Source organism: Anabrus simplex, chromosome 3 (assembly GCF_040414725.1).
Source record: "Anabrus simplex isolate iqAnaSimp1 chromosome 3, ASM4041472v1, whole genome shotgun sequence".
Classification (NCBI taxonomy): Eukaryota; Metazoa; Arthropoda; class Insecta; order Orthoptera; family Tettigoniidae; genus Anabrus; species Anabrus simplex.
Window position 1 is genome coordinate 503,318,493 of NC_090267.1, and position 14,686 is coordinate 503,333,178.

The window sequence follows — 14,686 nt, forward strand, 5'->3', positions numbered from 1 at the left end:
AAACCAAGTTTTAACCTATAGAGGTCAGATATTATCGTGAGTTTTGAAAAGCAGACAGACAGAGATGAATGTTCTATACCTAACAAAGTAGAAGCACTCTTGTTGTTAAAACTATAGTAACTCAACGTCCTTCTCTTGAGTCGCAAAGAAAAAACGAAGATTCAATTATTAACGATCAACCAGCATGAAGGATTGTAGAGAACTATTGTTCAATAGAGATTAGCCTAAAGGTGCAATGTTCGGAAGAAACCAAGTTTCAACCTACAGAGGTCAGACATTGTTCTGAGTTTGAAATTATAAGATTAACCTCTTCTATAGCATGAGGATTGAAGAGAGCATCTATTTCCAATAGAGATGAGACTAAATTTGCGATGTGCGGACGAAACCAAGTTTCAACCTATAGAGGTCAGACATTATCGTGAGTTTTGAAAAGCAGACAGAGAGAGATGAATGTTCTATACCTAACAAAGTAGAAGCACTCTTGTTAAAACTATAGTAACTCAAAGTCCTTCCCTCGAGTTGCAATGAAAAATGAAAATTCAGTTCATAACGATCAACCAGCATGAAGGATTGAAGAGAACAACTATTTATCAATAGAGATTAGCCTAAAGTTGCAATGTTCGGAAGAAACCAAGTTTCAACCTACAGAGGTCAGACATTGTTGTGAGTTTTGAAATTATAAAATTAACCTCTTCTATAGCATGAGGATTGAAGAGAACAACTATTTATCAATAGAGATTAGCATAAAGTTCCAATGTTCGGAAGAAACCCACTTTTAACCTGTAGAGGTCAGACATTATCGTGAGTTTTGAAAAGCAGACAGAGAGAGATGAATGTTCTATACCTAACAAAGTAGAAGCACTCTTGTTGTTAGAAATGTTCGAAAGAAACCAAGTTTCAACCTATTGAGGTCAGACATTGTCGTGATATTTGAAAAGCAGAGTGTGAGAGATGAATGTTCTATACCTAACAAGGTAGAAGCACTCATGTTGTTAAAAATGTTCGGAAGAAACCTAGTTTCAACCTATTGAAGTCAGACATTGGTGAGTTTTGAAAAGCAGACAGAGAGAGATGAATGTTCTATACCTAACAAAGTAGAAGCACTCTTGTTAAAAATGTTCGGAAGAAACCAAGTTTTAACATATAGAGGTCAGACATTGTTGTGAGTTTGAAATTATAAGATTAATCCCTTCTATGTCTATGTCTTCTAATTCTCCTATCTTATAATGCTAAAACCAATGTAAACAGAAATCGATAGAATAATTTCGATACATACCTTAAAATGTACGCGCTGCAAACTGCAAACTGTTACTCGGATGAATAAAATGTGCACGTTCAAGCCTGTAACTCGAACGATAATATTCTTGTTGTACCTAAAAAGAACAAAAAAAATGTAGTGTAGGGTAAGTCTGCTAGCCTAGCTATCTTTACAAACATATAACTCAAAGTTCGAAACATGCCTTAAAATGTACACGCTGCAAACTGTTACTCAGATGAATAAAATGTGCACGTTCAAGCCTGTAACTCGAACGAAAATATTCTTGTTGTACCTAAAAAGAACAAAAATATATGAATGTAGTGCAGGGTAAGTCAGCTAGCCTAGAGTTGCTATGTTCGGAAGAAAATAAGTTTCAACCTATAGAGGTCAGACATTATCGTGAGTTTGAAATTAGATGATTAACCTCTTCTATGTCTATGCCTTCTAATTCTCCTATCCTAAAATGCCAAAATAATGTAAACATATAAGACAAATAAAAAAATTCGAAACACACCCTAAAATGTACACGCTGCAGACTGCAAACTGTTACTCGGATAAATAAAATGTGCACGTTCAAGCCTGTAACTCGAACGATAATATTCTTGTTGTACCTAAAAAGAACAAAAATATATGAACGTAGTGTAGGGTAAGTCAGCTAGCCGAGCTATCTTTAACTCAAAGATGTTTATTACCTAGAGTAGAAGTTGCTTTGCAAACACTAACTAACAGTTTAGGCTTATTTTAAGTTGAAGGCTGCAAACTGAAAAATAATATTCACAGCAGAAAGTAATTAGACGGTACGTAACAACGTAGAGAATGTGCACACAATAAACGCACACAGAGAACTGTAAGCGCTTGACAAATGCTGCACCGAGTAAATATGCAGCTTGTTACTAAGCGGATATCGGGAATTGCAGACGTCTGCAGTACAGTTAGAACGAAATGTTTATGCAACAAGAGATCCCCCGACTGCCTTACGCTGAGTTCTGCAGGCTGACGTATTTAAGCACTAAGCCGGGAACGAACCTGCTGTTGATGCCGAGGTGCCAGAATTTAAAAGTCCTGCAGCGGATCGAACCTAGGAAAGTTAGCGCGCGATCCTTGACCTCTGAACTTAAACAAGAGGGTACTAAGCTAAGCAAACAGCCAACATATGCGGTATCCCTTCCCTGTACGTACTTAAAGGTATTGAGCTAAGACCGCATCCGGCCAGATCATGTAATTACACGTTGTGACGATCGCGCATGTCCCCGCCTAGCATTTGCTATTTTTACGGCTTCCGACAGTAGGGGTTCGAACCCGCTATCTCCCGAAGTAGCGAGAATGATTGCGGGCAAAAGAGTGTTGAGGGTGATTCATCCGTCGGATGGAGGCGATCCTACTGTTGTATATTACATTCTTAGGCAGTTTCGAATAACCTGAGGGTGTGCAAAAAGCCAACATTAAGTAAGGGCATATAACGCTGTTGATGGGGACGTTAAAACTTGTGCAGGCTCCTTCGAAAATGATTGTGAGTACAAGATGTTGATGGTGATTCATCTGTCGGATGGGGGCGATAAGCTATGTGCAGGCTTCTTCGGTAGGAGTAGGCTATGTGCCGGCACCGGGTTTTACCATCTCCCTACTGGTGTATATTACATTCTTAGGCAGTTTCGAATAACCAGAGGGTGTGCAAAAAGCCAGCATTAATTAAGTGCATATAACGCAGTTGATGGGGACGTTAAACCTTGTGCAGGCTCCTTCGAAAATGATTGTGAGTACAAGATGTTGATGGTGAATCATCTGTCGGATGGAGGCGATAAGCTATGTGCAGGCTTCATCGGTAGGAGTAGGCTATGTACCGGCACCGGGTTTTACCCTCTCCCTACTGTTGTATATTACATTCTTAGGCAGTTTCGAATAACCAGAGGGTGTGCAAAAAGCCAGCATTAAGTAAGGGTATATAACGCTGTTGATGGGGACGTTAAACCTTGTACAGGCTCTTTCAACAGGAGTAGCCTATGTGCCGGCACCGTGCAGGCTCCTTCGATAGGAGTAGGCTATGTGCTGGCACTGGGTTTTACCCTCTCCGTACAATCATAATATTTTATCTTAGGAACTTACACTAGAAGGAATTACCAACACGACTAAGAAAATGCTCTTTGAGTTACAAGTAGCTTATCATGCACGTAGTGTCCTCGCTGAAGGTTACTACAGCCGGAAGACTAGCGTACAATTTCAGTCAACGCATGCATTCCCTACCTCACTCTGACTGACTACACTGATACAACTTCAAAGACAGTGTTCTAAGCAGCGGAACAAAAATCGAACAACAAATGATGTAACCCGGTGTGAGCACATAGCCTGCTCCTAAAGCTTAACACTGTAAATGTTAGGAGCACCTGTTTTACAGCTAGATGCGGTTCCTAACGTAACAGGACCGGGATTAAAAATCTTTTTTACAGCCGAGTGCCCCTCCTGACGCTGAAAGACCAGGATTTAGACAGTTACCCTTCCTGATATCACAAGACAAGAATTTTTTCGCTAATTTACAAAAGCATGTTAGGTGCAAGTTATGCTAAGCAAACAATCGCTATCTTACGCAAGCTCTTCTGAACTGTAGTCTTGTTTTCTCTTAGAACGAATGTGCACCCCAAACACATCAATCAATGTTCTGATCATTTGTTGTATCGAGTACAGTGTTCGATTATATTCTTAATCACTTTTTTGTAATATATTCTTCAAGTATTCGATAAAGCTATGCCTTGACAGAGCAGGGAAAAAGGTCCTTTTAGAACAAAGGTATTCTTTGACATGTTCTTTTAAATTGTCGGCCACCACAAAGAGTGCGTCACGGTGCTCTGTAGTTCAAAGATGGCGGATGCAGAATTTTCCACCACCACATTTCAACTAAAGAGTTCGTATCGGTGCTCTCTCGATTAAATATGGCGTATGTGGAATTTACCACGACCACAAAGAGTGCGGCACGGTGCTCTGTAGATTAAAGATGGCGAATGTGGAATTTACCGCCACCACATTTCAACTAAAGAGTGCGTCACGGTGCTCTGTAGATTAACGATGGCGGATGTGGAATTTGCCACAACCACATTTCAACTAAAGAGTGCGGCACGGTGCTCTGTGGATTAAATATGGCGGATGACAGCTAAGGAAATTACCCGCATGATAGCAGCACGGCGCTCTGTTGATTAAAGATGGTGGATGGCAGCTCTGACGTAGAAATTGCCTGCATGAGGGCAGCACGGTGTTCTGTTGATTAAAGATGGCGGATGACAGCTGACGAAATTACCCGCAAGAGGGCAGCACGGTGCTCTCTTGATTAAAGATGGCGGATGACAGCTGTCAAAAAAGCACGTGGATTTGTAAAGCACGTAGAATTTGCCGCCACCACATTTCAAAGGTAAGTAGCTGAAGAGTGCAGCACTGTGCTCTCTTGATTAAAGATGGCGGATGACAGCTAACAAAATTGCCCGCAAGAGGGCAGCACGGTGTTCTGTAGTTTAAAAATGGCGGATGACAGCTGACGGAATTGCCCGCATGATAGCAGCACGGTGCTCTGTTGATTAAAGATGGCGGATGACAAAAAGCACGTGGCTTTGTAAAGCATGTAGAATTTACCGCCACCACATTTCAGCTCAAGATTGCAGCACTGTGCTCTGTAGTTTAAAGATGGCGGATGACAGCCGACGAAATTGCCCGCATTATAGCAGCACGGTGCTCTCTTAATTAAAGATAGCAGATGACAGCTGTCAAAAAAGTAAGGTTAAGTTGGTAGCACTAAGGTTTAGGCCCGGCAAGATGGCAGTACTGAGGTTAGCGATGCGTTGTTGTCTGTCAAAAAGCACGTGGCTTTGTTGACCAATTCAATTTTCCCGCTAGTAAGGTTAAGTTGGTAGCACTAAGGTTTAGGCCCGTCAAGATGGCAGCAGTGAGGTTCAAGAAAAGCACGTGGCTTCGTTTACCAATTCAAATTTCGCGCTAGTAAGGTTAAGTTGGCAGCACTGGAAGAGGCCCTTGGCTGCGGTGGATGAGGCCCCTGAGAAGGCCCCTCGGGAGGAGGAGGAGAGCAGGCCCCTGGGAGTCGGAGGAGGAGGAGGCGGCCGAACTGTCCAATTATACTACTGAAAAGTCTTTCGCGATACGCGACCGACCCGAAAGTACAGTGCAGATGAGCGTCTCTCACTCAGTTACCAGTCTGCGGCTAACATTACCGTGTGTTACTTCAACATAAGAACTTGCGACTTAGCGCATTTGGTGACTTATAACTGCACCCCGTTTACGTAGCACTGTTCCCAAGAATAACTTCACTATCTTTTGGTCAGTGCGACCTTACAATGTTAAGACTTCTGCCCACATGGCAGCCTTCATGCGTCCCGCGCACACTGTAATACGACACTGATAAAGGAGAAGTACGGTGCGATGCTAACTTCACGACAGCACAGACAATAAGAAGGATGCTCCCAACAGGTGGGGCGCTCAAGTAACATAGCCACCGCCGTTGTGGCTAGGGAATTCTCAGTATGTTCAAATACTCAACCAATCAGAGTCCTCGTCACACACAATGACTTTATAATTTGTTAGACTTAATATAATATGCACTCCTGATAAGTAAATTACGACTCAGATAATTGTAATAATTTACTCCTTACTATTTCTCGCTCTCAGAACTGTGGAAAACCCTCAAATAACAAAAATGACTTCTCCTTCACGCTGTACACATCACACAGGTATCAATGTTGGTCAACCTGGGATTTTAGTTCTGCACGGTCCCGAATTCATATTAACCACATCCTCGCTTCCTAATTGGCTAAACACTCCTCGTGGCCAACGAATTCTACACGTACCGTAATGTGCTAACTCTTGGTAAAGCTGAACGTTTCCCGCGGTTCCAAGCAAGCTTCGCGAAACTTACAGCGACATTGACTCCAGGACTTCCGGTCTGTAATCTGCTACTTTTCCAATGCTTGACTGAAATCCACTTTTATATAATTATTTGTCATGCCAAATATATGACTTGATATCTCATATGAGCCGTCAGGGACGGCTCACTGGGAAAGACTGTTTAGGGGAATATAGCCTGCTCCTCAACATAACGAAAACGGAGAATCTACAACGTGACTTGCAGACTGTTAGAACCATTCGAATCAACGGGTAAGACTAAGTTAAATTCAACCAATTTACACTGACTGACAGTGACAATGCAACACCAAGGAGGAGTGGTTCGAAAGGGATGAAAGTTGGGGGAAAAACAGAGACGACACGGACGAATAATTGATGTTTATTTCAAACCGAAATGCAGGTTACACAATGCGCACGGCATCGACTCAGTAGGATGTAGGACCACCGCGAGCGGCGATGCACGCAGAAACACGTCGAGGTACAGAGTCAATAAGAGTGCGGATGGTGTCCTGAGGGATGGTTCTCCATTCTCTGTCAACCATTTGCCACAGTTGGTCGTCCGTACGAGGCTGGGGCAGAGTTTGCAAACGGCGTCCAATGAGATCCCACACGTGTTCGATTGGTGAGAGATCCGGAGAGTACGCTGGCCACGGAAGCATCTGTACACCTCGTAGAGCCTGTTGGGAGATGCGAGCAGTGTGTGGGCTGGCATTATCCTGCTGAAACAGAGCATTGGGCAGCCCCTGAAGGTACGGGAGTGCCACCGGCCGCAGCACATGCTGCACGTAGCGGTGGGCATTTAACGTGCCTTGAATACGCACTAGAGGTGACGTGGAATCATACGCAATAGCGCCCCAAACCATGATGCCGCGTTGTCTAGCGGTAGGGCGCTCCACAGTTACTGCCGGATTTGAACTTTCTCCACGCCGACGCCACACTCGTCTGCGGTGACTATCACTGACAGAACAGAAGCGTGACTCATCGGAGAACACGACGTTCCGCCATTCCCTCATCCAAGTCGCTCTAGCCCGGCACCATGCCAGGCGTGCACGTCTATGCTGTGGAGTCAATGGTAGTCTTCTGAACGGACGCCGGGAGTGCAGGCCTCCTTCAACCAATCGACGGGAAATTGTTCTGGTCGATATTGGAACAGCCAGGGTGTCTTGCACATGCTGAAGAATGGCGGTTGACGTGGCGTGCGGGGCTGCCACCGCTTGGCGGCGGATGCGCCGATCCTCGCGTGCTGACGTCACTCGGGCTGCGCCTGGACCCCTCACACGTGCCACATGTCCCTGCGCCAACCATCTTCGCCACAGGCGCTGCACCGTGGACACATCCCTATGGGTATCGGCTGCGATTTGACGAAGCGACCAACCTGCCCTTCTCAGTCCGATCACCATACCCCTCGTAAAGTCGTCCGTTGACGGCGGCCTGGCATTCTTAGCTATACACGTGTCCTGTGGCACACGACAACACGTTCTACAATGACTGTCGGCTGAGAAATCACGGTACGAAGTGGGCCATTCGCCAACGCCGTGTCCCATTTATCGTTCGCTACGTGCGCAGCACAGCGGCGCATTTCACATCATGAGCATACCTCAGTGACGTCAGTCTACCCTGCAATTGTCATAAGGTTCTGACCACTCCTTCTTGGTGTTGCATTTGCTCTGTCAGTCAGTGTAAATACATTGAATCACTTACCACCTCAGACGGATAGAAATTACCACACACCCGAGGACGAGTAAATGCTACATAGCTGAAGTGGTGTTAGGTCACTGGTGTGCTATGTGACAAGAAAATTCCCACCCGCCTGAAAGGAAAAGTCCACAAATCCATGGTCCGACCAGTTGCAACTTATGGGTCGGAATGTTAGCCTACAACTAAGAAGCATAAGCAGGTTCTACATGACAAAAGAAGAGCAGTAGCGTAGCGGGGATCGGCCGATGGTGTGAGGGGGGATATAGACACAAAATGATGATGTAACACGATGAAAGTGCTTGTCCGTGTGTGGTGCGCACATGCATGACGTGCATGACTTCTCATTATGAGGACACCGACAAGTGGATTACGTTAATATTCAGATTGCAGTATGCCACAAAACCTTACATTAACATAGAGCACAAGAACAATACGATCAAGGTCAACAGTTCTACAATTACATCTCTGAATGTTTATTTATTTTACTGTTTATTTTCGGATTTCGTTTATGTTCTTTGTGTTAAAATTCCATGAGGTGCTGGAGGGGATATAATCCCCAGTAACCCCTCCTCCCCTGTCCCTTGGCTACGCTTCTGGAGATGAAAATATTACGTTAGTCACTGGGTCTTACAAGAGAGGACCATGTCATGATGTGTCCACAAAGACCTGTCAGTTGTATACCCTAATTTTATTTACAAACTGCGATACATTTGTCACACACACATCAATAAAACACCATCTTGAACAACGGCCTATCACAAAGATTAAGAAGACTGCAACCACTACATGTCAACTACCAACTCTACAAAACCAATTCCCATACTTCAAACACGATTTCTACACACGCCTCATCAAAACAACTCCTGTTAAACAATAACTCAATTCCACCATTAAGACCGTCTCTTTATATATATATTGCCTGACCAAGCTTCTAGAAGAATACATTTGCTCCTACATTTTAGAGTACCTAAAGCCTAGTTATAATGTAAAGAAGATTCTACAACCATCTGGTGTCGAAGATATAAGACTCTAGATATTACAGTGTGTTGTACAATATTGTAGTAGATTATACATCATTTATACAGATAATAATAAATTATATACTATTAATTACGGGTTCTTACATTAACTAAACTTATATCTATATATATAAAGTAACTTGTCCTGACTGACTGACTGACTGACTGACTGACTGACTGACTGACTGACTGACTGACTGACTGACTGACTGACTGACTGATTCATCATCGCCGAGCCAAAACTACTGGACATAAAGGAATGAAATTTTGGGCATAGATTCATATTAAGATGTAGTGCTCCCTAAGAGAGGATTTTTGGATATACCTTCGCTAACGGGGTGAAAAGGGGGTTGAAATTTTAAAATGAATGTATCTATATTTCAAAACTTAAAAGTTTACAGATGTAAAAATTGGTATTTAGAATCTTCTTTAAAAATAAGGAAATACATATTTTTTTGTTTTCGGAAAATCCAATAGGAGGGGTGAAAAGGGGTGAAAAATGGGTTGAATGCCTTTAATGAGGATACTTATATCTCAGAAACTGAAGATATTACAGACCTGAAAATTGGTGTTTGGGATTGAATGCCTTAAATTAGGATACCGGTACATATATCTCAGAAACTGAAGATATTACAGGCTTTTTATCTCTTTTAAAAATAAAGAAACACGTATTTTTTTGTTTTTGGAAAGTCCAATTAATGGGAGGGTGTATCTATATCTCAAAACTTTTAAAGTTTATAGATGTAAAAATTGGTATTTAGAATCTTCATTAAAAATAAAGAAACACGTATTTTTTTGTTTTCGGAAAATCCAATAGGAGGGGTGAAAAGGGGTGAAAAATGGGTTGAATGCCTTTAATGAGGATACTTATATCTCAGAAACTGAAGATATTACAGACCTGAAAATTGGTGTTTGGGATCTCCTTTAAAAATAAAGAAACATGTATTTTTTTCGGCAAATTCCAATAGGAAGGGTGGAAAAGTGTGAAAAAGGGGTTGAATGCCTCTAATGAGGCTACTTATATTTCACAACCTGAAGATATTATAGACCAGAAAATTGGTGTTTGGGATCCCCTTTAAAAATAAACAAACATGTATTTTTTGTTTTTGGAAAATCCAATTAATGGGGGGATGAATAGGGGATGAATTTTAAAAATGAGTGTATCTGTATCTAAAAACTTTTAAAGTTATAGATGTAGAAATTGGTATTTAGAATCTAATTTAAAAATAAAGAAACACGTATTTTTTGTTTTCGGAAAATCCCAATAGGAAGGGTGGAAAGGGGTGAAAAAGGGGTTGAATGCCTTAAATGAGGCTATTTATATGTCAGAACCTGAAGATATTACAGACCTGAAAATTGGTATTTGGGATCTACTTTAAAAATAAAGAAACAGGTATTTTTCCGTTTTTGGAAATTCCAATTAATGGGGATGAAAAGGGGATGAATTTTAAAAATTAGTGTATCTATATCTCAAAATTTTAAAAGTTTACATATGTAAAAATTGGTACTTAGAATCTCCTTTAAAAATAAAGGAACACGTATTTTTGGTTTTCTGTAAATCCCAATAGGAGGGGTGTAAAAGGGTGTATAAAGGGTTAAATGCCTTTAACGAGGATACATATTGTCCCCTTCAAAAGTGGTAATAGTTTAGTAAAGGAGAATGATTTATTTCATCAGCGTGTTGGAACATTATTTAATCGCCAGGAGGGTGAGATTTTGTATTTCCGTGCTAGTGCGAGCCATCCACTTGCGAACCGGTTTTCCCGACCTACCAAGAGAATGAGGAAGCAGGGTGAAATTCCTGTTAGGTGGCCTTCAAACACATGTGTGCGTACCACGTGACCCGGCGAGCAGCCTGATCTCAATCGATCAATAAATGGAAAGTCAAGTGATGTGAAACTGGAGCAGCCAATAAAAATGACAACCTTCACAGGAATGCAACAGATCCACCAATTAGATGTAATTAAGAGGCTCACCTACGTCTTAAGACAGGGAATTAATGGTAATTCCAGAGGAAAATTTATAGAGGGTTCTTACTTCTGAACACTTGATTTGAGCGTTACTCTAATTGCAGCTACGGAAGAGACTGGACGTCGTTTACTTCACTGGGAGATTTTATATTAGAGAAGGCATCGAGGACCGACTGTATAAACTGCAATTCAGACACTTGGAAAATTAGCTACGATTTATTTATGGTTGTCATAAGATAAGTGTCCACATCCAAATTATAAAGCATCGCGTGTGTATCCTGGACTATTGCTAAGACTTTTGTTAGTTTCAGCTTTCTACGAGAACTTAGAAGAAGGAAGGTCGTTGGTTCGAGCTCACTTCAAGATGGCTATCCAGTTCTGTGAAGAATACTACAGTTTCCTGTGTACCTTCAGCTCCTCAATGAGTCACTAATCATGTAAGGCGTCGGACATGGGCAAGACTTTGTTCGATGGAAGGTGATGTGACCACGTACTAGGTCATCAGCCAGAATCCAGTTCACACCAGCCACATGAGTATTCTTTAAGAATTCACTTTCTTTCTATTTCTGTAAAATGTTTGTAAAACGTAGCCTTACCTTATTCATTTAGATTTCTATTAGTTTTGCAGTAGTTTGACTTTTCATTCTTCTTTCTTTGGTGGGAGGTAGTTTGTGCTCTGGAATGAATGTGTATTTGTTTCTATTAGTTAGAGACGAGTGTATGTCATCGAGAGAGACCTCAACTGTCCTAAGAATTTAGAAGGCAGGAGAGATAAAATTATATGAACCCCGCGTTAATTTTGATTGGTTTTGAAACAATTTGAAAATTAATTGAGACAAATTAGGACAGTGTTCTAGTGTTTTTCTAAGTGTAAAATTTCATTCTACGATTTTACGACATGTTTATGGGTTTGAGTTCGTTAGAGTCATCCGAATAACTTCGTTTGATAGCTTTGCGAGTGAGATGATGCATGGTCAAATATAATAATAATAATAACGAGTAAAAATAATTAAACCTAATTACGGGCTAAAATTATTTAATAAGGTCATGGGTTTAATGTTAGTTTATTCTTGGAAAGAATTATCGTGTGCTCACTTTATGTAAAGTAAGCCTGGAACATGGCAATCCTCCGGACGGAGTAATGACGAATTATATGTATATTTTCTGCGCTATTGATTTGAGTATGACTTCCAGATGGGCATTATATTTTGAGTAATAATTTATGCATCCATGAGAGTCATTTTGGGAAGAGAAGTGTCACTGGACATGATTTCTTCGAGTTTCAGTGCAGATTAATCGAGAGCCACGACATTATAGGTGAATAAAAATAAATGCCGCAACTCATGTACCGTAAGCGCGTATTCTAATATTTTGACCTGTGTTGTAGTTATTCTACTCGTTTAAATTTGGATGATTTCTGTTTAAAATATTCCTTGAACATCGTTGTATAATTAATTTCTACACATAAGTGATAACCTCAATTCTATCACATTCTAAGTCGATACCTAGGATATACGTGATATTGTCATCTAGAGAATGATTTCCCTAATTTGCAATAAATCCTAAATTTAATAATAATGGGTTAGTGTTCGTGTAAATAATATTATAATATTGTCGTGTACCTATGTGTGAATGTGTGATGTGTGATTTGATCATATTCTGTGTTTTATGAATATTTCTTGAATGATTTTGTGATGATATTCTCCACTGTGCGCGTCAAATTTTTGACCGATTTATATTATTTCGCGTGTCCGTAATTGGATGAATTTTGAATCTTTATAAGATTTTATTGTAATTTAAGGTAGATTAGGGCCTAATTCACTATGTTAAAGTGAATAAGAGAAGGCAACGTCCGTGGACTGATGTCACGAGATTTAATTATTAGTTATTGTACAGTCACTTTATGCATAAAATCGAGTAAAATTTAGGTTGATATGAGTTCAAGTAAAAATTTATTATAAGAAGTTTAGTCAATTAATAATTATAAAAATGAAGTAATTGTTGAAGGGAAAGTCTAAGGAAGACTTATTAACCATAATTTTCTGAATTAAATAATTTTCAATAATTTAAATAAGGAAGAGAAAATGATCATTTTCTTGTGAAATAAAAGCGAAATCCGGATGGAATATTTTAATTTAAATAATTTGATTACAATTATAGGAGAATGGTATCAGATGTTATTTTGATTTTCGATTCATTTTTCAGTAAATTAATGATTCCTATATTTATTATTACAGACACGAACAGTCGTTGAACTTTAATTTGATCAAGATCCCTCATAAATGATAGCACGAGGAGAAGATATTTCCAAGAATCAAACCCAGATTTTGTGAATTTAATTGTTTTTTTGGAAAGAGTGTCAGTTTTAATAAATGTCTCCTTTCATTTGCCGCTAGTCCTTCATCTATCCCTGCCTTTAAAAATTTCTGCACAGTCGATAGCGAACGGTCCACCTCTGAGACCCTCGCTCTCCGGCGAGTTGAGCCCGGCATGATGGGGCAATATATCTCAGAAACTGAAGATATTACCAAACTGAAAATTTGTATATGAGATCTCCTTTAAAAATAAGCAGACACGTATTTCTTGTTTTTGGAAAATCCAATTAATGACGTTTAAGCAGGAGTGACAAACTGCGGCGAATTTTTCGAAAGACTATATCTACAGAATATCTGAGAAACGTAAAATGTTACAGACGTAAAAAGTGTGTATTTGGAATTTAATGTAAATGTATAGAAACATAGGTGATTTGTTTTTGTAAACTCCACTTAAGTGGAAATAAAAAGGGGTGAAATTCTAAAATTGAGAATTTCTAATCTCAAAAAACTTAACATGTTACAAAAATGAAAAATGGTACTTTTATCTCTATTAAAAATAAAGAAACGTGCATTTTTTAGTTTTCGGAAATACCACTTGGGAGGAGGGGGTAAGAAGTGACTGAAAATGGTGTTGATTTATTTTAATTAGGCTCCTGATATCTCGAAAATGAAGATGTTACAGACGTGAAATTTGATATTTGGAATCTGCTTTAAAAGTAAAGACACACGTATTTTCGGAAAATCCAATGAAGAGGGGGTGGGGTGAAAGAATTCAAAAATTAATTGACTTAATTGTATGAGAATACATACACCTAATAAAAACTAAAGTTGTTACAGACGTGAAAATTAGTATTTGGATTTCCTTTAAAAACAAAGAAAAACGCGTTTTTGGGGGGGGGAAACCATCTTGCGGGGCGGGAGTGAAGAGGAGTTGAATTCCTTTCATTAGGACACATAAATCAAAAACTGAAGAAGTTAGAGTCGTGATAATTGGTATTTAGAAGATCCTTTACTATTAAAGAAACAAGTATTTTTGCCGGAAAATTCATTTGGGGGGAGGAGTGTGAAAGGAAGTGAAAAAGTGAATTATTTTTAAGGGGATACTTATATCTGAAAACTGTAGGTAATAGACGTGAACATTGGTGTTTGGAATCTCCTTTAAACATAACGAAACACTCATTCTTTTAATTTTTTTGGGGGGGGGTAAATAAACTTAACGGCGGTGGGGTGTAAAAGGAGGTGGGACCAATTGATTTTACTGTTCATAATGTACTTATAAGGAGCCTCCGTTGCTCAGGCGGCAGCACGACGGCCTCTCACAGCTGGGTTCCGTGGTTCAAATACCGGTCACTCCATGTGACATTCGGTGCTGACAAAACGGAGGCGGGACAGGTTTTTCTCCGGATATTTCATTTCATTTGTCATTCATCGATCATTGCCCCAGAGGAGTGCGACAGGCTTCGGCAGCCGGCACAATTCCTATTGTCGCCGATAGATGCGGCTTTATTCATTCCATTCCTGACCCAGTCG